Below are 23,019 nucleotides of genomic sequence, written 5' to 3'. Positions count from 1 at the left end.
TGTATATACAGTGTCGTAAGATCTGGACTTACTTTTATTTATGATTCTTTTGAACACTGAAGTCAGAAAGAATTTAATTGAACACCAGCTTTTTTCCATAATGTTTTAATATTCAGCATTATAAGCTTCCCTGAATTTAATTTTAGAAAAGTTTCACAACGGAACTTACAAACTAATTATGAGAAATAAAATTTGAGGTATTCCCTACACCTGTAACTATTTTCATTACGTCATATTTTGAATTTGTTAATATTAATAGGAAAAACTAAAGAATCTATATAAATATCTGTCTTTTCAAAAAGGAAAAGGCCATACTGAAACAATAGGATAAATTCGAGCAATTTAAATATTGTGCCGAGAAAAAACGAAAAATTGCAGTATTATTTGCATTTCCCGACAACAGAAACATCACTTGTAACCACGAAAAACACTGGAAACTGTTCACAGTACACGGTATTTAGATTTTTCGAATTTATCCTATTCTTTTTTGAAATATACTTTTCCCTTCGCAAAAAGTTTACTGTAACAATACCTAAGCTTCATATAAAATTTCATTACTTGCACATCAATTATAGGTAAGAATTTCCTGTGTCACGACAAAATACTTGCATTAAATAAGTCATTATCATTTATTATTGTAATAAGTCGCCATTATTATATAACAAATCCGAAATAAATCATACTCGTCAGTCGCATGGAAATACAAGCGTAGCATTAAAATTGAATTATCTTGTTCTCGTCGAAATCTCATAACCATATTCGTGTCAGAATCTGCTTTGTCGATAAAATTATCGAATTAGGACGAGCCATCAGTCATGGAATCATTAAATTTCACAGACGCATAAACCGGATAAATGCCTCGTTCCCGTTCTGCTTCTTTTCTCTGCCCTGGCAACTTTTTCTCGGAATTACGCTTAAATTTGTAATAAATTCGCGACTCTCGTAAGATGTTGAGCTTAATATAGGATAGAGTCTAGCTTTTGAGTAAGATTTCTCTATTGCTGTCCTTTCGATCTTTATTTCTCTCACTGTAATCTCATCAGTCGCGGAAACAGGTGGCTCGTTTTGATTCTATCTAACTTTAAATACCATTTTTAGTGCCACGAAAATACCGAATTAATATAAGTTATCGATTCTTGAGATCAACGAAAGAGTTAGAAGAAAAGTAGAAGAAATAGGAAATAATCTGTTACCATCACACGAAACTTAACAAATGCTTTAACGAATTTAATCTATCTTCAACAAAAGTTTCATTGTTGGTTGCAATCTCTTTCAATTTACAATATTACATATTTTTACATACTCCACAGATATTATACATAAATTCATTGAAGTATAAAATCAATTTCAAATTAAAAGAAAGACATAATATTAATTCAGTCATTCAATAAATGAGTTGTAAAACTTAATTTACAAACCGTTTATCTTCAACTACAAAAAGAATTTAACTTCGATGTCATAAGTTTGAATTATTATACGTATATTTTTATTAAACATATTATAATTATATGCCATATAAAAATCTTGATGCAGACGTTGCATTTTTTACGTGTATTTGATTCACGTTATAATATTTGGGAACATTTTGATTAGATTAACAATGATGGAACAAAAACATTAATTTTCTATACCGCAGTGATATAGACATTACAATGGTAGACAAAAAAATTGATGAAACAATCAATGCTTTATACAATGGCCTGTGAATGAACAACAATTTGTTATGCACAATGTGGACATAATATAAAAGTATAGAAATATTATAAAGTAAATGTACTATGTTGTTTGCGAAACCTGTTTCGCAGTATTTTCTGCAATATGTAACACGTCATTCGATTGCGTTTATAGAAAGATGATCGAATCGATAATGCGAACTCGTGTCGCTATTAACTTTTACTCATTTAGCTAACTGCGATGGAGCTTCTTTTATCGCCTACATCTAGAATTCCATAAAAATGGAAATTTACCGAGCGCACTTATGGTACGAGGCCAATCGATGCCACGGAAATCGTATGCGCTATGGACGAATTTTTCACACACCAGGTTACCACGTAAAATACAAATTGCTGCTTTCGCCGACCGATGTATCACGCGGGGGGGGGGGGCGCCATCTTAATATTTAAAACCATCTAGTACGCGAGAAAATTTAATTTCCCATCTTATACATTTCTTCCGGAAGATATATGATATAAATGTATCTCCGCGCGTAAGAATAGAATTCCGCCGCGAGAGAATGCAAAGATCGTTGTGAATGCAGCTGACATAAATTTCATGCGTTCGCGGTATAGATAGGTGAATAGAACGGTTTGCTTCTTAAGAAAACACCATCTAGCAAAAGAAAGAAATATAATAGTATTCCGATCTGCCCGCGATGCCCGCGAAGCAAATGTAGATCGCAAGACTATTTACTTTATCGACCCAGTCCTATAGCAAACAGCGGAAGTTCATTCAAACAATTACTACCAAAAACGACATAGAATCAATATACTAAATATATGTACGGGTAAATGATTTTGAAATGTCAATTAGAATTTAATGTTTTAATTGACAGTTTCCTACTGTAGTACAACGTTTAATATAAAATGATCAATTTAACGAACTTTGCTTTTGAAATTATTTCGGTTTGATTTATCGCGGAGTGTTATAGAGGAAAGTAAACTTTCTCTGGAAATGCAAAGCCGAATTGAAAGAAAACAATCCGTGGAAATCTTTACCCTTTACTCCGAAGCATCGTGGTAATCTGCTTTAGGAAAACAATCAAAAGAGAAAATACGCGGAATTCAAATTAAAGCTGCCAACTGTTTCAGTGATTTCTAGTGGCCACTTATCGAATCTTCAGAAAACGAGAGTCTCGAATCCTTAAATTCTAAAATAAAATTATTACGAAGAAAATTAATTGAAAAAAAAGTTTTCTTTAATTGTGTGTATTCAACATATATTTATGTCAATTTGCAGGGAACTGTGAAAAGTTCTTGGATTGATATTTTAATTTCACCGGTAAATACCGTCAGAACAAATTTTTTCGTTTGCCAAATATTTTTTTCTATACAAGAATATTGAATATACATGTCAAAAATTTAAATAAAAGTATGCTAATTATAGTTTTTCTCCACAAAAATCCCCACAGTTACAGTTTTATTGAAGAAAATGTCAAAGTAAACTTTCCACATTGACTTTATTCCCGTGTGATATGTCAAATACGGAAATGTCAAGCTGTACGTTTGTTAAGAATGTTGAGTACGATATATAACTGCGATATATTCGCGCCTTTAGAAAATCAAATTAATTTTAGTAAGGACAGGAAAGAGAGCGTCAAATAGAAACGCTTATTGCTTTTCACTATTCTCCAGGGATGCTTTTACAGTATCGATTCGCGCAACTATGCAAAATGTCTCCCCAGCGTCGCATTTCGCGGATAATTTCGGATTACACCTTTCATCAGTTTTTATGTCAAATTAATCATGCGATACTCACACATATATATGACGATTTTTTTATATCACAGTGCAATTAAAAAAGAAATTTATTTAATGTTTTATCGCAATGTTATGTACAAATTAATACGTTGCAACGCCATTGCGTAAATAATGTGGTTCTTGTGGTTTGCTGGATACAGAATTAACGTTTAACCACTAACGCGTTGTGGAATTATATTACACGGAACTGATTATCGATACCGCTTTTGTTTTTTTTTCCGGCCGATTGAAACAGTCGCTCGGGATGTAGCCAGTGTCCGAATAAAGAATCTCGTTGCGGTATAAATCCGGGTGAAAAGGGCCGGGATAGGCGATCGATTTACCTCGAGGATTTCCGCTGCAGGCGAGAATATCTAGCGGAAGGAAGAGCGAAATCGCCCGCGATATCGACGCCTACACTCCACATCTTATTTCGTCGTGCCCGCGTAGATCCCGATAAACCGATACACTTGAGAGGGATTCTGCAACGAAAATAGTGTAAAGGAGTTATTGATTTCCTCTACGCGGCGCGTCCGTTTCGCTCGTCGGACGACGAGATAGGAAAATTAAATGTTTGTTTCATGCGTTGCAGGTGGCATGGCATCCAGCAGATAAACAAACGAGAAACGCAAATGCTCGAATGGCCGTTATTGCCACTACGCTCTGTAAACGTGAGTTTCTCGCGAGTGTTACGGCGGAAACTTGCTCCAACCCCAAAATGCATGTGCAAAAATTAAATTAGTGTAATCCAGAATAGTAATACCCTCCCCGCTCCCGAAATATACGGTTAATATTAAAGGACGAAATTTACATTGATAATTTAGTTACGCTTTCAACGCACGTGCGCATTAATATTTAATTACAATTTTATTGGACTTGGGATTTTCCGAGCAAACGCAACATTCGAACGAATGGCTGTGCGGTTTCCCTTAAGCTAATCCATTTTCTGCTTTTGTCCGCTCGAATTGCTCAATAATATATAAAACAGCTCGATCAATAATATTTTGAACCGTATCACAATCTCCCAAAGAAAGACGATAAATTTTCATCCTTTTTAATAATTCACCCCTATTAAAGTTTAACGATTCATTACAACTTCTCGTGCCCTATATAGCAAAAAAAACTGAGCGAGATCAAAGTGGAAAAACATCTCTTTCGCCACTTCAACCAAAATATTCTTTCCTGCGCAATTCTACGCGGAAAATACAGCTTTGCCAGCACTGGCCAATATTTATTATACGCTTGCACGTTTATTTTGCCGTATACTCTGTGGACGTTATCGTATCCAAAGTTTTGATTAGAACCAGAACGTCAGGTTGGGATCCCAGTTTCGCTGGGACTCGCAACAGCAAGGGAGGGCTTCGCTTCGGTTTGCACACGGACCTGATTTGTCACTTCTCGTCCTGTTTCTATCTATAAAAGGGCACTTAGAGCACGACAAACGTATTTCGTCCTGCACGAATATCACTTGACTATATCTCGACATCTTTCCGTGTGTGTATTGTGCGGATCAGCTCTATTAATACTATCGCCCGGCATCTGTTTGTGACTCCTCCTCGCGTATTTTCTCTCTTCAATAAAAAGAACGTACATGATATATTTTGGGAACGATCTTTACAAATGATCTCGCGGTATGGGTGAATTAGCTTCAATAGGGATACCATGTCCGATTAATACTATTGACATAAAGTGTCCACTCGTATCTCTGTAGCATTGCGAACGAGCACTCTACCAGTACGAAGTGCACTATTGATCTGCCCTAAACGCGTTCGGAGTGTTACGATGAGATGTGTCGTAATTAATTGCTCTTAGCAATCTGAATAATTGTGCTGGTCCAGGAATAAGACGTGCGCCAGTACTCTAATAATTAAAGAGAAATGTAATTGGTGACTGGGGAGACGAGATAAACTTGCCTGCTAATCTCCTTATTTCGCTACGAATGGAACACATTGATTAATGTTATTAAAGGAATTATTTCCAATTTATTAATTGTTTGAAAATGCAAATGTACGTCCGACGCGAGATCGTACATACGCGTGAACGTAATAGTCCGCAATAAGAGACGTTCTAGCCTCCCAAAACTCCATTCAACTCGAACAAGGGACAATTCTGTTTCCATGCATTAAACGCCATGCAGAATTGCGAAAATTGCCAGTTAGCCGACCCAGGGACGGATGTAAGTTCTGTGTAGTGAATCGATGGCATGGCCGAGTTGTGTACATCGAGCAAGAACTCGCGGTTCCAACTCGCCCAACTCCGTTTATAGCCCCGGTCGCTTCCCGGCTGCATCACCTGACGGCGCAACTTTACGACTGGCCGAACACCTGCGGAAACGAGCTACGTCTCTCGAATGAGAAAGTAATTCCGCTTTCTGACTTCTGCGCTTGATTCGCCGAGTCAACTAAGTTCCGGACGATATATGGAATCTTGATTTGATTATTACGGCATTTGTAGCGTGCGGGTTTAAGTCCAGATCAGTTTTCTCTAAGTTTCCTCTTGTAGCAGTTATAAATCGTGAATTGGGAAACATGACGCTATACACCTGAGAAAATGCTCGTGGATAAACTATAAAGAACGAAAACTCTTAACTTTTTTCTTGTAGCAATTATAAATCGTAAATTGGGAAAAACAAAGCAATACAAGAAGAAAATTATTATGGATAAAAAATTTTATATTACGAAATTTATATTTTTATTTTTCAAAGTAAATTTACATTACGAATTTTATATTTTTGTATTTTTGTATTTATATTTTTATTTATTGTATATTTTATCGATTTATATTTTTAAGAGGAGTATGTTATGATTAAAATACGAGAAAATATCCTTTCTCATAGACACTACATTTACAAATACAATTTAATTATATTTCACATACATAAAAATAAATATGAGAAGTACAAAAATATATTATATTTACATACGCACTTATTTGCATTTCTCTTTAATTTAATAGTTCATAGAATATAGGAAAACTTAATATAAAATCATAATACAAATTCCTTACTTTATTAAAAACGCAATTTTTACAGAGAAAAAGTGAAAGACATTTTATATATTGTCAATACATTTATTAATTTGTATATAATTTTAAAAAATGGTTCATATTGGTTGTAATTATATTAAATTACAGTTATGTCAATGCAAAGAGTCATATAAGTGTAATTTAAAATTTCTTACAAATCTTATATTTAATAGTAAAGAATTCATATTTATATTGAATTTTAATTTTTTATTCACATATTTAGTAGTAAGAAATTCACCGTTACATGAGATAAAAGTTATTGATTGAAATATTTACAGCAAAATGTGAGATTGAGACTCTAATAATTTATGAAAATACTTTGTTTGCATGAGTTTATTTATTGTGTCACATTTTTATTGAATGATTAAAGAGAATAATTTCAGAAAACTCTTACGTTATATCAAACGGTAATAATGAGTAAAATTTCTTAACAATTTAATGAGATACCGCATGAAAAAATTTGGGTACCTTGAATTACTTCTGACATTTCGGATTATTCTTAGCACGACAAAAGTTGCACACACGAAATGGTGCGTTGTTAGATGCTGGCAACATCCCTTGAGCGAAAGTAATTTGGAATTCAGGCTTTCATGTTAAACTTACTTTGCTGAACTTGCGTATATTACACATATGCAATAACTTTGTCTAGCAAAGTCACGTTAGGAGCACAATTAGATTTTCAAGGAAATGTTCATTGTTATATAATATAATCCATCATTACCATGTTCTCGATTAGTTAACGTGAAAGTATAGCGTCATATCATAAATGAGAATTTATTTACTTTTTTTTCAATTGTTAATTAAATGCCATAATAAATCTGATATATTTTTTAACCGTGATTTTAATCAATTCCATCTGAAACAATGTTATTGATATATAGTACCTATTATACATTGAACTGGCAATATTATTTCAGTTTATACATAAGTTAACATTAATGTGTACATATGTATTAACGCGTGTTCTGTCTACAGCCGCAATTGTAATGGTTTCATGTCAGCAACCAATTAATTCCAAATATTGGTAAATACATATTATACACAATATCGCATTAGTCATCGTTACTGGACTTAAATATTTTCACTTCTAACGACAGCTTTTTCACACAGGGGAAATCTTGTCCTACTTCTGCAAACTAAAATTATAATTTTCACGCCATTATTATTTTATCAAAATAAATAATTACGATATTTAGATACGTGGAACTAAAACATTTTGGTAAATGAAAATGCATTTAAAAAAATGTTCGTAATTACGTTACTTGTCTGTCCCTCTTTATAACAGGCATTTCTATTTATTTCTATAAATATTACCTGACTAACTGTATGACGTGGAGGGAAAAAGAGAAAAGAGAGAATGGCAATATTGACCTGACCCTTGATAAGTCGACGTGTTTACTACCAGCAAGGGATATACGCATATACCAAAATTGAAGCAAACCAGAACTGTTCTATCAAACATTACGGAGGCAAGCACTATCCCTCGCAGAGACAGGGCTAGAATTTTTTATCACGTTCTGCACCATTATCGTTTCACCCTCCATTTTCCCTCAAGAGCGAAGTTAGTTTCCCTGAGTAGACTTTTCTTGCAAACTCATGCGTTACGTAGAGTATATAGACGCTCCACCCTCGATAAATATTTCCATCACTATTTATCGAGACTAATATATACATTGAATATGCAATATGATTCCGCGATATCAGAAATTATCAATTTGTTTTCAAAAATTTAAAGCTGGGTCAGGTGACTCTACAGATATATAAATATATTGAAATAATTTATCAGGAAAATGGAAAACTTGCATTTAAAAAAGTACGGAGACAACGATGCTGTAGCTATAATTTTACTTTATATTACTTTATTATAATAATTAATATTTAATTTATACATAGTCAAGTAGAGTTGCGTACTTTCGAACATTCTGTGAAATAAAATTAAGCATTTACATTTTTTCTTCTTTTCTTTTTGTGAACAACATTTTTACTCATTTAACCTTTTGTCTAATTACTCTCTTAATTAGTCCAAATTGTAATTATCGAGAATGTGAATAGTTTGTCACATTGCTGCGAATAGCGATGTAGATTGAAGAAATGCGGTGAAGCGTATCGGAATAAATCACATAAAACCGAGAATCTAACTCTGTAATTTTAAAGTTGCGCAATGAACCGAAATCTGGGTGCATTAGTTTTATAAAATAATACATTTTTTCAACTCTTGCTTGACTTGTAACCAGTAATGTACTTCTGCTTTCATAATGAATTCATTGTCCGTTTCAACCAAAATTCGTTATTATAGTTACATTCTCGTGTAAGCATATGTGAAACAACGAAGTTATGTGACTTTTGTTAAACATCAAAGAAAGCAAAAAATTTCTCTTTAAAACTACAAATACTATTTTCCATTTTTCCTAACGAGATCAAGTTTATCAGCGTCCTTTTAAAAAATTGGCTTGTATCATATTTTGATAAATGTTTTGTACTTTTATCGAAATAATTTAAATTTATTGATAAATATTGATTAAATTCCCGATCTATTTTATGCAATCTTGATATGAGATAAAACTAAAAACTAAAACGGATAATACTCCAAACAACCACGTTAAAAATCTTTGAAAGAATTATCAGCATTGCTATTTTTCGAAGACATGATTTATTAAAACGAATAGAGAGAGTGCATTTTTCATGCTTTCGGGCATTCCACGAATGATCGATCAACATCCGTTCTAATTCTCGTTGATAGCACGTATATTATTATTTTATGATTAAGCCCGCACTTCCACTGAGATATAAGCCGTGCACAACGTTGCTTCCTACATAGTTTATTTAAAGTCTGTTATACCACATATGCGGAAGTTACGGCCAACAAAGATGAATTAGGCAGTAAATATCGCTTAGGTTCGACGAATTTACGCCAGCAGCAATCATTATGCAGCATTGTAACCAGGACGTAACGTACGGTATTATTATATGCAAGGATGTTAGGCGGATACGCTGTGAATGCCTGCGGGATATCGTTGGGAATATCGACATATCTGAGTCGCGTCTATACGCAGATGTTTCCAGGATATACCAGATTACGTTACCTCCCTGTTGCCAGGCTGTACGCCACAATATCCTGAGATTCCTATATGTTCATGTGAGACCATAGAAATCGTAGATGTACGTATGGAGATTGAAAAGCTCCTTAGGAAAAAACTTATATATAAATTAAGAACAGTATATACAAAGGAAAGTCCTCTATTGTGAAATAGGATTCTAATACGAGATAGCAGGTTTTCAACTTCCAAATTCAATGACAAATATTTTTTCGCAACGATTACACGAACAATCGATTTTCCACTAGACAGATTTTACTCCAAGGGCTATAAATTCATGATGGACCCAACACATGATGTCTATTGATTTAGCAGGAACTCCACTATCTCATATTAGAATCTATCTTATAATCAGGGACTTTTCTCTACTATTTTCTAACAATACAAAAAAATTATATATATATATTTGTTTACACACCTCCACACGTATTATATGTGTCTGGCATTAATTTTCCATTAATTTAATTTGCGTTAAAAAAGATTAAATTGCAGTGTCATTCCCTAAGTTTCTCTTGAAAATTTTATAATTTGATTGTAATAGTCAGTTAGTATTTTCAAGCGATTAAAATTGACGCGACGGATCCTTTATCGTTCCCGTTAAATTGATATTATTGTTTCAACTGTGTGTTATACCGATATCTGACGATTATAATGCACGAGTGCATTATATCCTGAAAAAGTAATCCCGAGCCAGGCGGATCCCATGCGGCACTCCACCCATAAATTATGCCCGAAGCAAAGATTCATGCGCGGTAAATGCAAAATACCAATATCCCAGAGAATTCGAGGCAAGTTACCTATAAGGCGAAGTTACCTCTTGTTAAGATGCTACAATGTTAACGCGATTGATGTGTTCTTAACGAAACGGGCCGTGGAGCAAGTTTAAGAAACTTTAAACAAGTTCAGAAGTCGAGAGATGCATAGACGAAGTTACGTGGATTGAAGAAAATTTAGCGCCTACACTATAGTCTTATACTATAGACGCGGCATTAATGCAACTTAGCCATCCCGTCCTTCGAGTAGTCTGATTAAATTAATAAGCGGATTATGTGCGTAACAATGAGGTCGGCTAGTGTGAAATAGGTACGCAACTTTCAGGTTATTTATATACCCATGGTATATTTTAAGCGTTTCAGGGGTCGCTCTTAGAAGATGTTCGCAGTGAAGTTTTTTAAACATTATAAAAAAGCCCGTCAGCAATCAATATCCGATATTATTGCAACAAAGGTTACATTGCGATCGTTGTCAAGTGTGTAAAGGTTAAAGGAACACATATTGCTCTTTGAAGAAAAGATTCTATCGGAAATGCGAAAAGAAGAAAATGTTTAATTTACTTGTCGTTTTTTTAAGCGGAAATGACAATTTATTTTGTCGCTGCAAGCTATCTGTGTAGCAACGATATAGTGTAAAATTCAGAGAAAATGCACATCTCACTGATGTATGCTGATTTAATTCTTTTATTTTTTTAATCAGGTCTGCGACCTGAAATTCGTGCCTCGTGGCATGAAAATTTAATTTTGTGACATATGTACGAAATTAATAATGTTATTTTTTCGAGTTTTTTGAAACGTTTTACACATGCACGAACGCACATAGAATATTTTTTTAATTAAATACATTTAATTAATCTAATTAAAGCGCATTTAATGAGACATACATAATAGCCTCATAAAAATTATTCTCTGAGCTTGATCGTATAAATCATTGTAAATGAGAATGTATTTTTCATTTAAATGAGGAATAAATTTTCTTTGAAATGAACATGCATCTCTTACATAAAAATAATTTTTTCAAGAGTACATACATTTCTTATTTAAATGAAACAATAAATTAATTCTTTTTGAAGAAAATAAAAACGATTTTTATTTGAATGAAAAATCAATTCTTTTACATGATTCTTAACTGATATCTAAGGAATGTGAGTCTGTCATATACAAAGCTGTTTAATCTCTATTATCTTATTTGCTATTCGTAAATAAAAACATATTTGCGAGAAATCATGTCAAGTCAGGCGAAACGTTATTATTTCTGAAGCTGCATACATAATTCTTCAAAAACACCCACGGGGTAATATTGTGAAAGAAATCTTGATGACAATATAGGATTTGACAAGAATGCAGACAGATCGCAGACAGATGTTCTTAAATCAAACCTATTTCAGATTAATTAGAGCTTGACCATCGCACAACACCTATATGGTATTCATCTGTCTTTTGTTCAGTGTACAAAAAGCGTCTAATCTATTTCTTCTGTCAGCGCGGCGTATTCTACATTAATGAGTGCCATCCGTTTGGAACGGAGCAGATATTTAACACGTCGCCATTAGCCAGTTGCATTGTCTTCGGCTTTTCCCAGCTCCAACGATCACGTCCGCAAATGTTAGCAATTGGTTAGCGAAATAGCTTTTTCTGCAATACCAGTAAATAATTCATACGGCGAAGACGTCGCCGTTTCACGGAACTTTATGATCGTTCTATCTATCATCGTACCGCAAAGGCAAAGAACGTTCTACGAAGCGAGGGCAAAATCGCCCCCCACCCTTCGTGCTAAATTATACGGACTTGTCCTGCGGAGTTGGTACGTATTACGTTCGCGGAAATTCCGCCCGACAAATGCAATTTTCTATGGTTGATAGGGTTGTAATGCATACACATACGTGCAACACATGCGTACGAACGTGCATGCAAACATAAATATGCACTTTGTCAACGTCTCCTAAATCGGAAAATGAAATCCAACGTCAATCTGATAACTAAATATATACTTGACTCGGCTAAATGAATAATTATTCTGTTTATGTGAGCAGGTGGAGTCCATTATCTATTTAGTACATAATTTGGCAGTCATTTATCTTGATTAGAAACAGATAAGTGACGCGGTCGCGATCTCTTTCTCGCTCTCTCTCCATACCTATTTTTTGTCTTTTTAATTATATATATTAGCTATTATAGTAATTATATTAAATTAAGTTTGGAAATTATGCATCTAATTAGACATTATTTGTTTAGTTTGTAACTAATTTAGTTATGATCTGCACGTAGCTAACACTGCTTACGCCTTACATTAATCCAGCTTTGACATGTTTGTAAGGGCTCATGTAAATTCCCTGTTGTATAGTTACTTATATGTGCATGTATTATCTGTGTGCTTCAACGGACATTGCCCTAAGGTGCAATAAAATCTCTCCCTTTTCTCTCCCCCCTTCTTTCTCTCTCTCTCTCTCTCTCTTATGTCTTTCTTGGCTGTATTATATATCCAGTCACGCACGTAAGGGCGTGCTACATTTCAAGTTTTTGGAATGCCTTCTGCTATGACTCTATAAAGCGCAAATTTCGAGGTCGCGGTAAGAAACGGCGTTACGTCCATAAATTCAGACATTTCTCGCCGACACTATTTCAAATCTTACTAAAATATCAAGTCTCGATTTATTCGCCCGCGGGGCGATAAAATTTCGAGCGAACGGTAAAGCGAGATTATATTGTGCGCTACATCAGTGATCCCGCGACAAGTAATAACGGAAATACGGCTAAGATATCGAGAGAGAAGGAATTACCCGAAGGGGTATTCCTTCGTGTCTACAAAGAAGTCGTATTATGAAGAATTATAAAAATGCAGAAATATGGAAATGTGGGGAAAACTGCACAAAAAGTTTCTTCTCAAAGTTATAAGCTTTTCCATGCCTCTGAAAATTTTATCAGGAAACGAGCGAACAGACAGCTAAAATTGCCTGCACCCAGTTATGCGCTGGTTTTTACTACTGAAATTTTCAGAAACCCACAAAGACCTGTGCGCCACTGGAAGGAAAAATTGCCTCACACATCCTACGCGTGCAAATTGGTCCCTGTGATTTCCTACCTAAATGAATATTTTTTGCGCGGGATCGGTTAATCGCGAATTCATAACCCGGTTCATTCGTCTAATTTGATTTCCGTTAGAGTTTTTATGTTTCATAGCCACTTTGCGTTATTCATTTATTTCTTACATTTTTCAATGTCGATATTTCCCGTGAGACATTGAAAATGGATGTATGCTAATGGATTGTGCACCCTCCGCAATTTTTCTCGCGAGCGCGGCGAAGTCTATGCAGAAAGCATCCACAGTAGCGGAAATGTCAAAAGTACAGTGTCAAAAAAAATGAAATAGCATCTTCTACAAGAGGATAATGGTCAAAGTTTACTTTTCCTTTATTTGAAAAAACTTAAGTTCTTTCTTGCTACAAGTTTGATATATCTCAAGAACATCCTTCGGAAACGAGCTTCGTGCAATGTAAAATGCGTGTCGCCTCCTTTTTGCTGACTTCACGTTTTGAGTTATATAACAAATTCTGTAACGTGGAAAAAAAATCCCGTACACCATGTCTATGCAAATTCCTCTTTTTATTTCAACAAGAGGAATTATTCGGCGTGGAATTATTTATCGTCAACATGGAAATGTTCTCTATGATGCACATACATTATCTATACAAGTAACACGGAGCATATTCAAATAAGTATTTTGTTTATTTTTCGTTCACTTCAGTTTCCGTTCAATGATCTCTCTTGCAAATTTAGGCGGTGGATTGTAATTAATGGACGCGAAATATAACGGTGTCGCCGACCGCGAGCGAATCTCAAATATTTGGGGAGCGTCAATTATTATTCCTTTGAAAAAAGCAACGCCGCGCGACAAGTCGCGGTAAAATCGAGAATAATCTCGTCGCTGGTGAAACAACGTAACGGGGTAACCGCGACACAGGGCGAAAAGTAAGGGGAAAAACGATATCGATGGTAGTTTGCCTTGAATCGAGTTCACCGGATTAACGAGCGACGTGGTTGCCTTTGCAGACGCAAAGATAATACACGCGGTCAAAGCCTCCGCGGCACCAAAGTCGGCCGGATCGATCCGCAGTGTTTTAATCAAGCGCATCGTAAAAACACGAGCGAGAGAGCGCTCCGCTTTGTCGCGTTGTCGCACGAATCACTTATTGTCGGAGATCCTCTTGGGTCGCGTTACGCGTACGCCACGTTAAAGTTAGGCTTCGTATTTTCTCGGCCTCAAAGATATCATTTTGCGCGCGCGACTGAAAGTTAGTTTGAACACCTCGCGAGGGTAATCCTGCTACACGTAAGGGAAATCCACGAGCGTGAAATGTGAAAAAACTCGTCGGTACCGTGGCCGGAAAACCAGCTTATCGCTTTCCCAGCGACTCGGAGAACTTGCGTGCTAGCGCCTTATAACTCTCCGTCTCCCGATGGCACAATCGTGAAACTACGTCTAACAGGATGAATCCTAATTGGTCTGAAAAAGTTTCACGAACTTAATTTCAGTCCTTTAAATTAATTAGGTAGGTTCTTTCAGAAGATTTTTTTTTTATGGCACTCATATGTTAGCGTCGTGTCAGAGTAAGCATTCACGATATAACAAACTCAATTTTTAAACGCTCTTAATAGGTTTTGGCCCGTGAATTTTTAGTCCATCCAAGAAAAATAATATAACACCGAGAGAAAAATATACTCTCTGAAAGTCAATTAGTGGATTACCACTGAAAACAGTGAATACTCACTGATTCACAGTGTTGTAAGTACACCGCTGAGACTTTCAGTGGCAATCCACTGATTGACTTTTAGAGAGTAGACATATTTCGTAACATATCTAAAAAGAAATTTCTCGACAAAGGCTATAGAGACCGTTTCCTTCGAAGACTGTTTCCTTTGAGATCGAAACTACAACATAATTATATAACGTAATTGCGGATTCATGATTTTTCTATTTTTTATTTTCCTCCATTTTATTGTTTCATTATTTCATCATTTCATAACCATCTGATTTTTCTCTTGACGTTATCAGATGCACTCGTAAGATTCACTTTTGTACGGGGCGGTTTTTTGAAACAGGCGTTAAACAAGCTCTACGCCATTTTGAAGCGTAAAGTGGAGGAAATACGTTGCTCGCCAAGACCGCGACCCGAATAAAACAGGGCAAGTTGTGTGTTCACAAACAGCACACCCTTCCTTTGTGCCAACGACTTGGGGAGGAAAAGAAGTCGCGTACAATGCCTTTCTCGCCGCGAAAATTCATAGGAGTTGGCATTGTTGCGAGCCTTAGCGAGTTTTTATACTGGAAAAACGCGCGTATAAGCGAACGCATTACAATGTGACGTGATCCTCAATAAAGATGGTACACGTTATTGCACGCCATCCAACAAGATCATACATTTATGTTGAACGCAATGTGAATCCGACCCCCTTCCCCATGGTCGTATATTGTAAGGTATAATAAATAAAGATGATATGTGCGCGAGTCGGATTTTCCGGAAAAATTTATACATGCAGAAAGTTGCAAGACGTCACGTCTTTGCAGCGCCGCATATTCCGCGTAGAATTTAGAGTCAACTTTGTTCCCCTACCAAGAATGTGGTGAGAAATTGCTTCTCGCTGGATTCTAATCTGTGTTCAATCTGAAATTAAATTGATAAAAATCGGGGAAAAGATCTTTTATAACGTGGATGCGCAGAGCAGCGGGCGAAACGTGATGTAAAGAACGAATGCTGTTTTCATAAGCGTAAAGAAATGCCACATGTTGAAACGTCATAACGAAATGAAAAGGTAAAGCAAATGGAAGCGGATGCGTATATCGGACGAGTGCATATCCTTTCTATATGTACCTCTTTGATTAAACTAATGTGTGCCGCTAGAGAAAGTACATTTTTCTAGTTCTGCAAGAACGACGTAATCGAGTTTCTTCAAGGATGTCTAGGAACATTGTATGCGCGCTCGTCTCATTTAGACATTCGCCCCCACTTATCTTAATAACACCGCAAGGAAACGCGATAAAGGTCATTTGCGTATCAGAAAGAGCGTACCGAAGAACGAAAGTATAAAAGTATGAATAATGTTCGGCGGCGCCGCATCGTTTTGCATTACCGGCGTGCAATTTACGAGCGACCAGGGATAAACTCCGTATATCAGCGGGTGCGTCGTATTTTCTAGTAAATTTCTGGGTGTCCAGGGCGGGTGGGAGGGGGAACAATGCGCATTTCAAGGTGAATCAGCACAATTATCCACGTGAAAGACGAGAGCGAGTTGCGTGGCTGCTTGAATCGCGCATTACGACGTGGCACGGAATGGCGATAACGTCGACCGATAACGTGCGATATTGCCCCGCGCTGCGCATTACGTACGTACGTAGGCCGGGTATATCTTTACGGTGGATGAAATCTAGGGTCGCGATTACAAGCCGTGCTCGCACGCAGCGACGTAACGAGGGGATGAATCGACTCAGTTGTCGTAACCCCGGCCGTTGCGCTGACATTTCGCGGCTGTACTTATATCCCGGACTTGTGTCCCTGAGCTTGCCAAGATTGCGGGAAACACGAATGTTCGATATTTGAATAGAGGTGGCGAAATACGAGACACCGAAAGAGAGCATCGTGGGCGCCCGGAACATTTGAATAGAAGTGCCAAATTGTCGTCGTTAAACGTAATTTGCGAAAAGTGAACATTTGAGCGAGCGGTGTGAGTTAGCATGTTGAAGTTGCCGGCTCGCGTCATGTCTTCGACTTTTTAATATCTCACTTTACGAGTGTTATCCATGTATCCCGCAGTCGCGCTTAAGCGACACGATTTGCATTTCTCTTACGTCCCCACCATCACGTCCTTTGTCACTCAAAGTGCAGAATTTTACGAATTGCAAAATGTGTCTCGAGGAGAGATGGAGTGATATATATTTCAAGCGCGATTTGACATCTCATACTTTATGTATTTCTTTCTATTGCAAATCAATAATCCCACGCTCGGCCGAAGGAATTGTTTGGCATTTAAATGATCAGTCCAGGTGGATTATTTTTCTTTTAAGCGTACTTATTGATTTCCGGCAAGCGCGTTTGCACGCGAAATCAATGGTATTTCATTCTGGGCACTGTACGCCCGCCGAAAAGCGCATTAACCTTTGCCCTCGGTAGTGCGCGATGCGCGATTTTACCGCGATTCGCGAGCAGCCTCTTGAATTAATTGACGGAAGGATTCCGGGGCGCAGCGTATGGTAATGGAACAAACGCGTACTATTAAGGAAATGCGCACGGAGGCGCGCGGAGGAAATTACTCCGATAAAAGGTGGGGGAGAGCAGGTAACAGCAGAGCCGTGTTCTATCATTCCCTCGGGATTACGTAAACAACCCTTGCGCCAACACGCGCACTCGAATTGGACACACCCTGCTCTCATGCCGTGGCGTATCGCCCCGAAATTTCGGACGTTGACCGTACATGTATCGCGCACGTATGTGCGCGAGCAAATAAGACGCCCGCGGGGAACGCTGCCAAATTTACGACCCCACGTAATTTCGCGTACGTGAATGCGCACCGTTTCGTCATGCGAAATATATCGGAGAATATATATTTGCTATACTGATACGGGGAACAAAACGTTATCCGATCGCCATTCGTGGGGAATTAATTGATCATTTTTAGCGTAGAAACATTCTTCCCTTCGATTAAAATTTCTTCTATCCGGAGTTTCCGAAAATATCTAATCATGAGATATGCTCGACAAGTCGTTGAGTTTGATTCGATCTCTTTCTTTTTTTTTGTTTTTCTTCGACTTATTTGCCCAAAGAGAAAGATCAAGAGAGAGCGAAACTTGGACTTTAACTCAATCTGCTTTCGAGTTCGCGTCTGGAATTAGACCTGCGCCACAAGTCAGCTTTACAATACAAAATCAACCCTGGAACTTCATTGTCCGAGTTCGTACGTCCCTCGGATGAGCTTGATGAAGTCCTTTATCCGATATGCGAGAACGTTAACGTTCAGCGCAAAACCATTTTCATTGTCGCCAAATGAGTCTCGGTCTCTGAATAATGGACGTACTAACGCCTCCACCATCATCATCGGCGCGTTGTCTGCCGCGAAGCGGCGAGATTTCTGGACAATGGGACCCGGACGGAAGTCCTGCGAGCCGAACAAAACGAAGCCACTTGTTACGCGTAATGCGATAGAAATTATTTTCCTCGGCGCTGCCGTGCATCGTACGCTCGCGTGAATCTTGCGCCTCGATCGATGTTGCGCTTATTCTCGTGCAATCGCCCGTGGTAAGGTCGAAAGACCTAAAAGGAAGCTCCTGTCACGGTAATTGATGGACAAACGTTCGACTCCGGGATACGCGTATTGACTACCCGAGCATCCTTAAAGCGCACTCAGGCTATTGCACAACAAAGAGAAATATGTCTTGCTGCATTGTAAATGCGAGCTCTCTGCCCGAAAAGTACATCGAACAAATATAGGTCGAATCGACTAAAATAACAAAACAAATAGAGCCTAAGAAATATTATTTTAACACTTTTTCGAGAACTGTTAAAGAGGAAGATTGCGATATGCATTGTGAAACGCGTATGAAAATGTGTATCACGATTGCTGCATATTCTACTACTGCAAAATATACAAAAAGACAAAGAGGTGAGGCGCGATCGATATACGCATGGCGCAACAGTGGTTTGAAAAATTCACAGGAGACACGGCATCGAGAAGGAGACAAGCCACCGGAAATAGTATTCTCTGAAGACCACTGTTATCATGTATAAGAAGTTAACTTGAGAATGTAGATTTCTCCTAGGAACAGAGATACGATTAATTTTGATTAAGGAATCGTTGCTGTACTGGTATCCAATTTTTCTACGGACGATCGTAACTAATCGTAAACTTCGAACTTTGATTTTATATTTCATATTGTTTTTAAACCGCACACCTTTTATTCGTTTTTCATTTAACGTTTTATTAAATTTTTATCCGATTTTTGCGCGACAAGCAATTTACCGAGACTTATCTGTACACGAAAATATTGCATTTGGTGTCTATGTTATAAACGTCTGCTTGCACGTTTGTTTGCTCGTGTAATTTTAAAGTTTAATTTAATTTTAATTAGAGGTTTACAGTAAATTTCGTTGCAAACGTTAACGTTAGACACTTTTGACTTTAAATTTAGGAAATGCATCGAGTTTTATTGTATCTTCCAAAAGGATATTTGTATCATTCAATCACGAAGACAACAAGTAACTTGTATTCGCTTAATGACTGTAGCACAAAACTCATTGCAAGCCGCAGTCAAACTTCCCTCGTTGCTGTTTCAAATTATCGTTGCTAAAACCCATGAAACTATAACGCATGGACACCATTTTGTACCGTGAAACACGATTTCAGTAATTATAACTACACATTTAAACTTCATCGGTCGCTACGACGAGGTACCCTTGACGTCGCAAGGGAAATAAGTCTACTACGCACGAGGGCAGGTTTACGTATCGTGACCTGATCAATACGTTAGGGGAACAAAAGATTGATCGTGGATTTCTCGAGCTGCTTTTCGATAAACGCGATTGTCCAATTTGCATTTGGACGAAGATCACTCAGGAAGAGATAATTAATTTAACACCTACCTAACTAGCAATTTCACGCCAATCAAATTTATGTAAGACCACGGTATTTCAGTCTCCCACAATGTGGAACTCACCACCCACGATCGACGCGTTCAATCCAAGTTCTAGTTCGTACGCTAGTTTAACAGGTGTCCAACTTACGCGCGTCGTCTCTCCCGTGAACAAGCGGGCACCTTCGAACGGCGAGCGTTGGGAAAAGGCGAATCTTCCACGGAAGAAGATTCCTCGAGCAAGCTGTACGAGGATCCAAAACTTCCGGGCGAATTCGTGAAGCGTCACCGAATCCACCACCCGCGTCTTTCACTTCACTTTTCCCTGCGACATTCCCGACGAGTGTGAAAAAAAAACGAAGGTGCTCACTTGTTCACTGGTAGTCCTCCAACTCCCTCGGGATTCCCGGAGTCGCCCGGTACCCTTTAAATTAACCGGTCGCGGAACCGAACGGAACAACCGCGAACAGTCGGTCTCACTCGAACATGAACCATATGTAAATGACAACTCGCGAATTACAACTCAACTAGTTGCACGGCTAAGACACTGATCTCGCGACGATAACGGATCTCACACGTGTGACGTTGACGCTGTCGGTGACACGTCGTGATACGTCTCTGACTGACCTGGTTTCCGGAGAGGATTCCCCTTCCTAGCTGACGAGCGCGCGGGAACCGAGGCTCATGACAAAAGTCAGTCGAACGACGAATAGCGGACCCGGCGGAGAACCGACTCTCTACGATGGGACCTCGCGATCCTCTGGGCTTCTACCGCGCTCTGTGGCGTCGCGCGTACCTCAAGCTACGCGTACGTTCAGCGGGGGAGGAGGAAACACCGACGACGCCGACGCCAGCGTCGCGGCGCACCTGCGCGCCTTGCTGGTGAACGCGCGCTAGCGAACGCGAACCCGGGCCCGCCGTCAACCTACCGGGACACCCGGAGCTTCTGTGTTCCAGCAACCCCTCTGTACCAGCAGCCCCTCCGTCCTCGTCGCGCTTGGAGCGTCTTCCGGCTACAATGAAGTCGATGACTGGCCACCTGACGATTCTCTTGGCATTCGGCCAGCATAGGATTCAAGCTCGTCGCAAGTTTGTAAAAGTAAACTCTTTGAGGAAAATAAAGCAAGTAGGAGACGACCAAGAAATAGCAGAAGGGATCGGATAAGCTGCGGAAAGCTTCTGAGACTTCTTGCTACAGTAAATAAAAATAAAACAAGAAATTGCTTGTCAATATTTTAACATTGTGCGAGTCATTATTGAGAGCTATACTATAAGATATATTTTTTCCTTCGTATATTATACACGTATATTATATGTGTGTATATATTAGATTATAAATCGTAAAAATACATATAAATATGTAATCGCGAGTTTGCGCCCGAAATCTTTTCGAAATGTTCCTTTGATTGAAGAAAAGAAATTCAAAGAGCATTGAAGTAATTCTCAAAAACTCGAAACAAGTAGTACGAACATAACACTCCTCCGACTAATAACGTCAAGTAAAGCATTCCGCTTACTAATGTCGCTTTCAAGGCTACTTATCCAATTAGAAATTAGCATTTTGTCGAAGACGTAGCAGCATTTGAATGAGATGGTTTAAAGGTACATTGTTTACTCAGTTGGTATTCAGAGACGTTCTACCACCTGAGTTTGCTCTTTGCTTTAACATTGCGGTGAATGTAACGTTGAACATATTATGCTGTTAATCCTCCTATAATATCTTTATGTAATCCTCCAGTTTCGTGGCTATAAAACCGAAATCGAAATTTCGTGGAAGGAGAAGCCCTTACTTGTAAAACCACAGTGTCCACAAAATCGTAAAGGCTGATCTCTTCGGCGAAGAGAAACACGAAATGGCGTGAGAGAATACTCGCATGTGCAAAATATTTTCGCCTTATTTTCTTTTGGTGCTCTTAACATTACCGGGAATTTCGCGTGAAATTTATGTCGCGCTTGCTTAATTGCCTCGCATCGTGAAAATGTCATGACTGGGTAAGTTTTTTGTGTGACATTAACTACGTCTTGAGTAATCAAATACTTGTCAGGTAACAACTACTTCTAGTGGTTACCAGAAAGAACCCGAATTCGTCATTTACCACAAATTCGCACTTCTTGTGAGTTCATAATTACAAATATTTCCTTGAAATTTTATTAATTTTCTGCTAACAGTTTTAATGTACCGCAGTATTAAAATGCTTATTAAAACGCTGATTGTGGCAAATGTGTTAAACAGATAAATGAATTGTGAATATGTCAGTACAAAATGAACTAAATAGTATCCAGCTAGGATATTATAACGTCTCATATAACGTCACTCAGCTTAGTTATAATTCCAACTATAATTCCCGGATTGAAATCGATGAAATCGTTGAATTATTTATCCGTTCTGCTTCGCTCTACTCTGTTAAGAAACGGCGTCAGCTTGCAAAGAGGTTTTCTTTATACGAAAAAGAGAGTGGCGATTTATATCGATCGAATATCCTGTGAATTTAATTCGAGATTGTCGTTATCCTCCATTCGAGTACATGTGTTATATCTCCCGCTCTCTTTTAAAATACATATGCAGCTATATATACAGTTTGGAATATACGTATCTACAATATGCTATGGACATTTATACGTGCAAATGTTCAATGATACATTGAATGTCGCGCGTATTGAACGGAGAGTAAAGAATAGAATCCCAGGTATATATTGTATAATATATTGTATCATGCGACAAATGGCACAAGTGACCCGTCAGCGATATCGCTATTCTATATTATTGGCAAGCGTGAAATTCTCAACGACGAAATCTAACTTCTTGTCTCGTAAGCCAATTATAGAAACCATAACTGAATAGCAAATGACAAATATTGATTATGTTCGGCAAGTCTAATCTTATTTGAACTGAATACTATAATTCAATTAACACATTAATCGATAAGTTAACAGAGACAGAAAAACTGACGGCGAATTAGGTTTATTATTTGAATAAATAATGAAGAACTAGGAAACACACATGATTATTCAAAGAACGCACCGAGTCTTTTTTGTAAAGATGTTTCTACATT

At 37.8% G+C, this 23,019-nt stretch overlaps 1 protein-coding gene across 2 annotated transcripts in view; it reads right to left on the bottom strand.

Annotated features, from left to right (window-relative positions):
- LOC105568977 (leucine-rich repeat-containing G-protein coupled receptor 6) overlaps nucleotides 1-20,746 on the bottom strand; it is a 100,709-nt gene extending 79,963 nt beyond the window's left edge. Inside the window, exon 1 of one of the 2 annotated variants that reach the window (XM_012025079.1) lies at nucleotides 20,594-20,746. The gene's annotated coding sequence lies outside the window, so the exon portion shown is untranslated. Of the gene's footprint in view, nucleotides 1-20,117; nucleotides 20,568-20,593 lie in introns of those variants that run through there. The other variant, XM_012025078.1, reaches the window with a different exon arrangement.
- Between the last annotated feature and the right edge of the window lie 2,273 nt (nucleotides 20,747-23,019).

This window comes from Vollenhovia emeryi, unplaced genomic scaffold, assembly GCF_000949405.1.
Source record: "Vollenhovia emeryi isolate VEMERY1.0 unplaced genomic scaffold, V.emery_V1.0 DF939126.1, whole genome shotgun sequence".
NCBI lineage: Eukaryota > Metazoa > Arthropoda > Insecta > Hymenoptera > Formicidae > Vollenhovia > Vollenhovia emeryi.
Note: the sequence above shows the minus strand (reverse complement) of the source record. Positions and strands in the feature narration are given on the sequence as shown.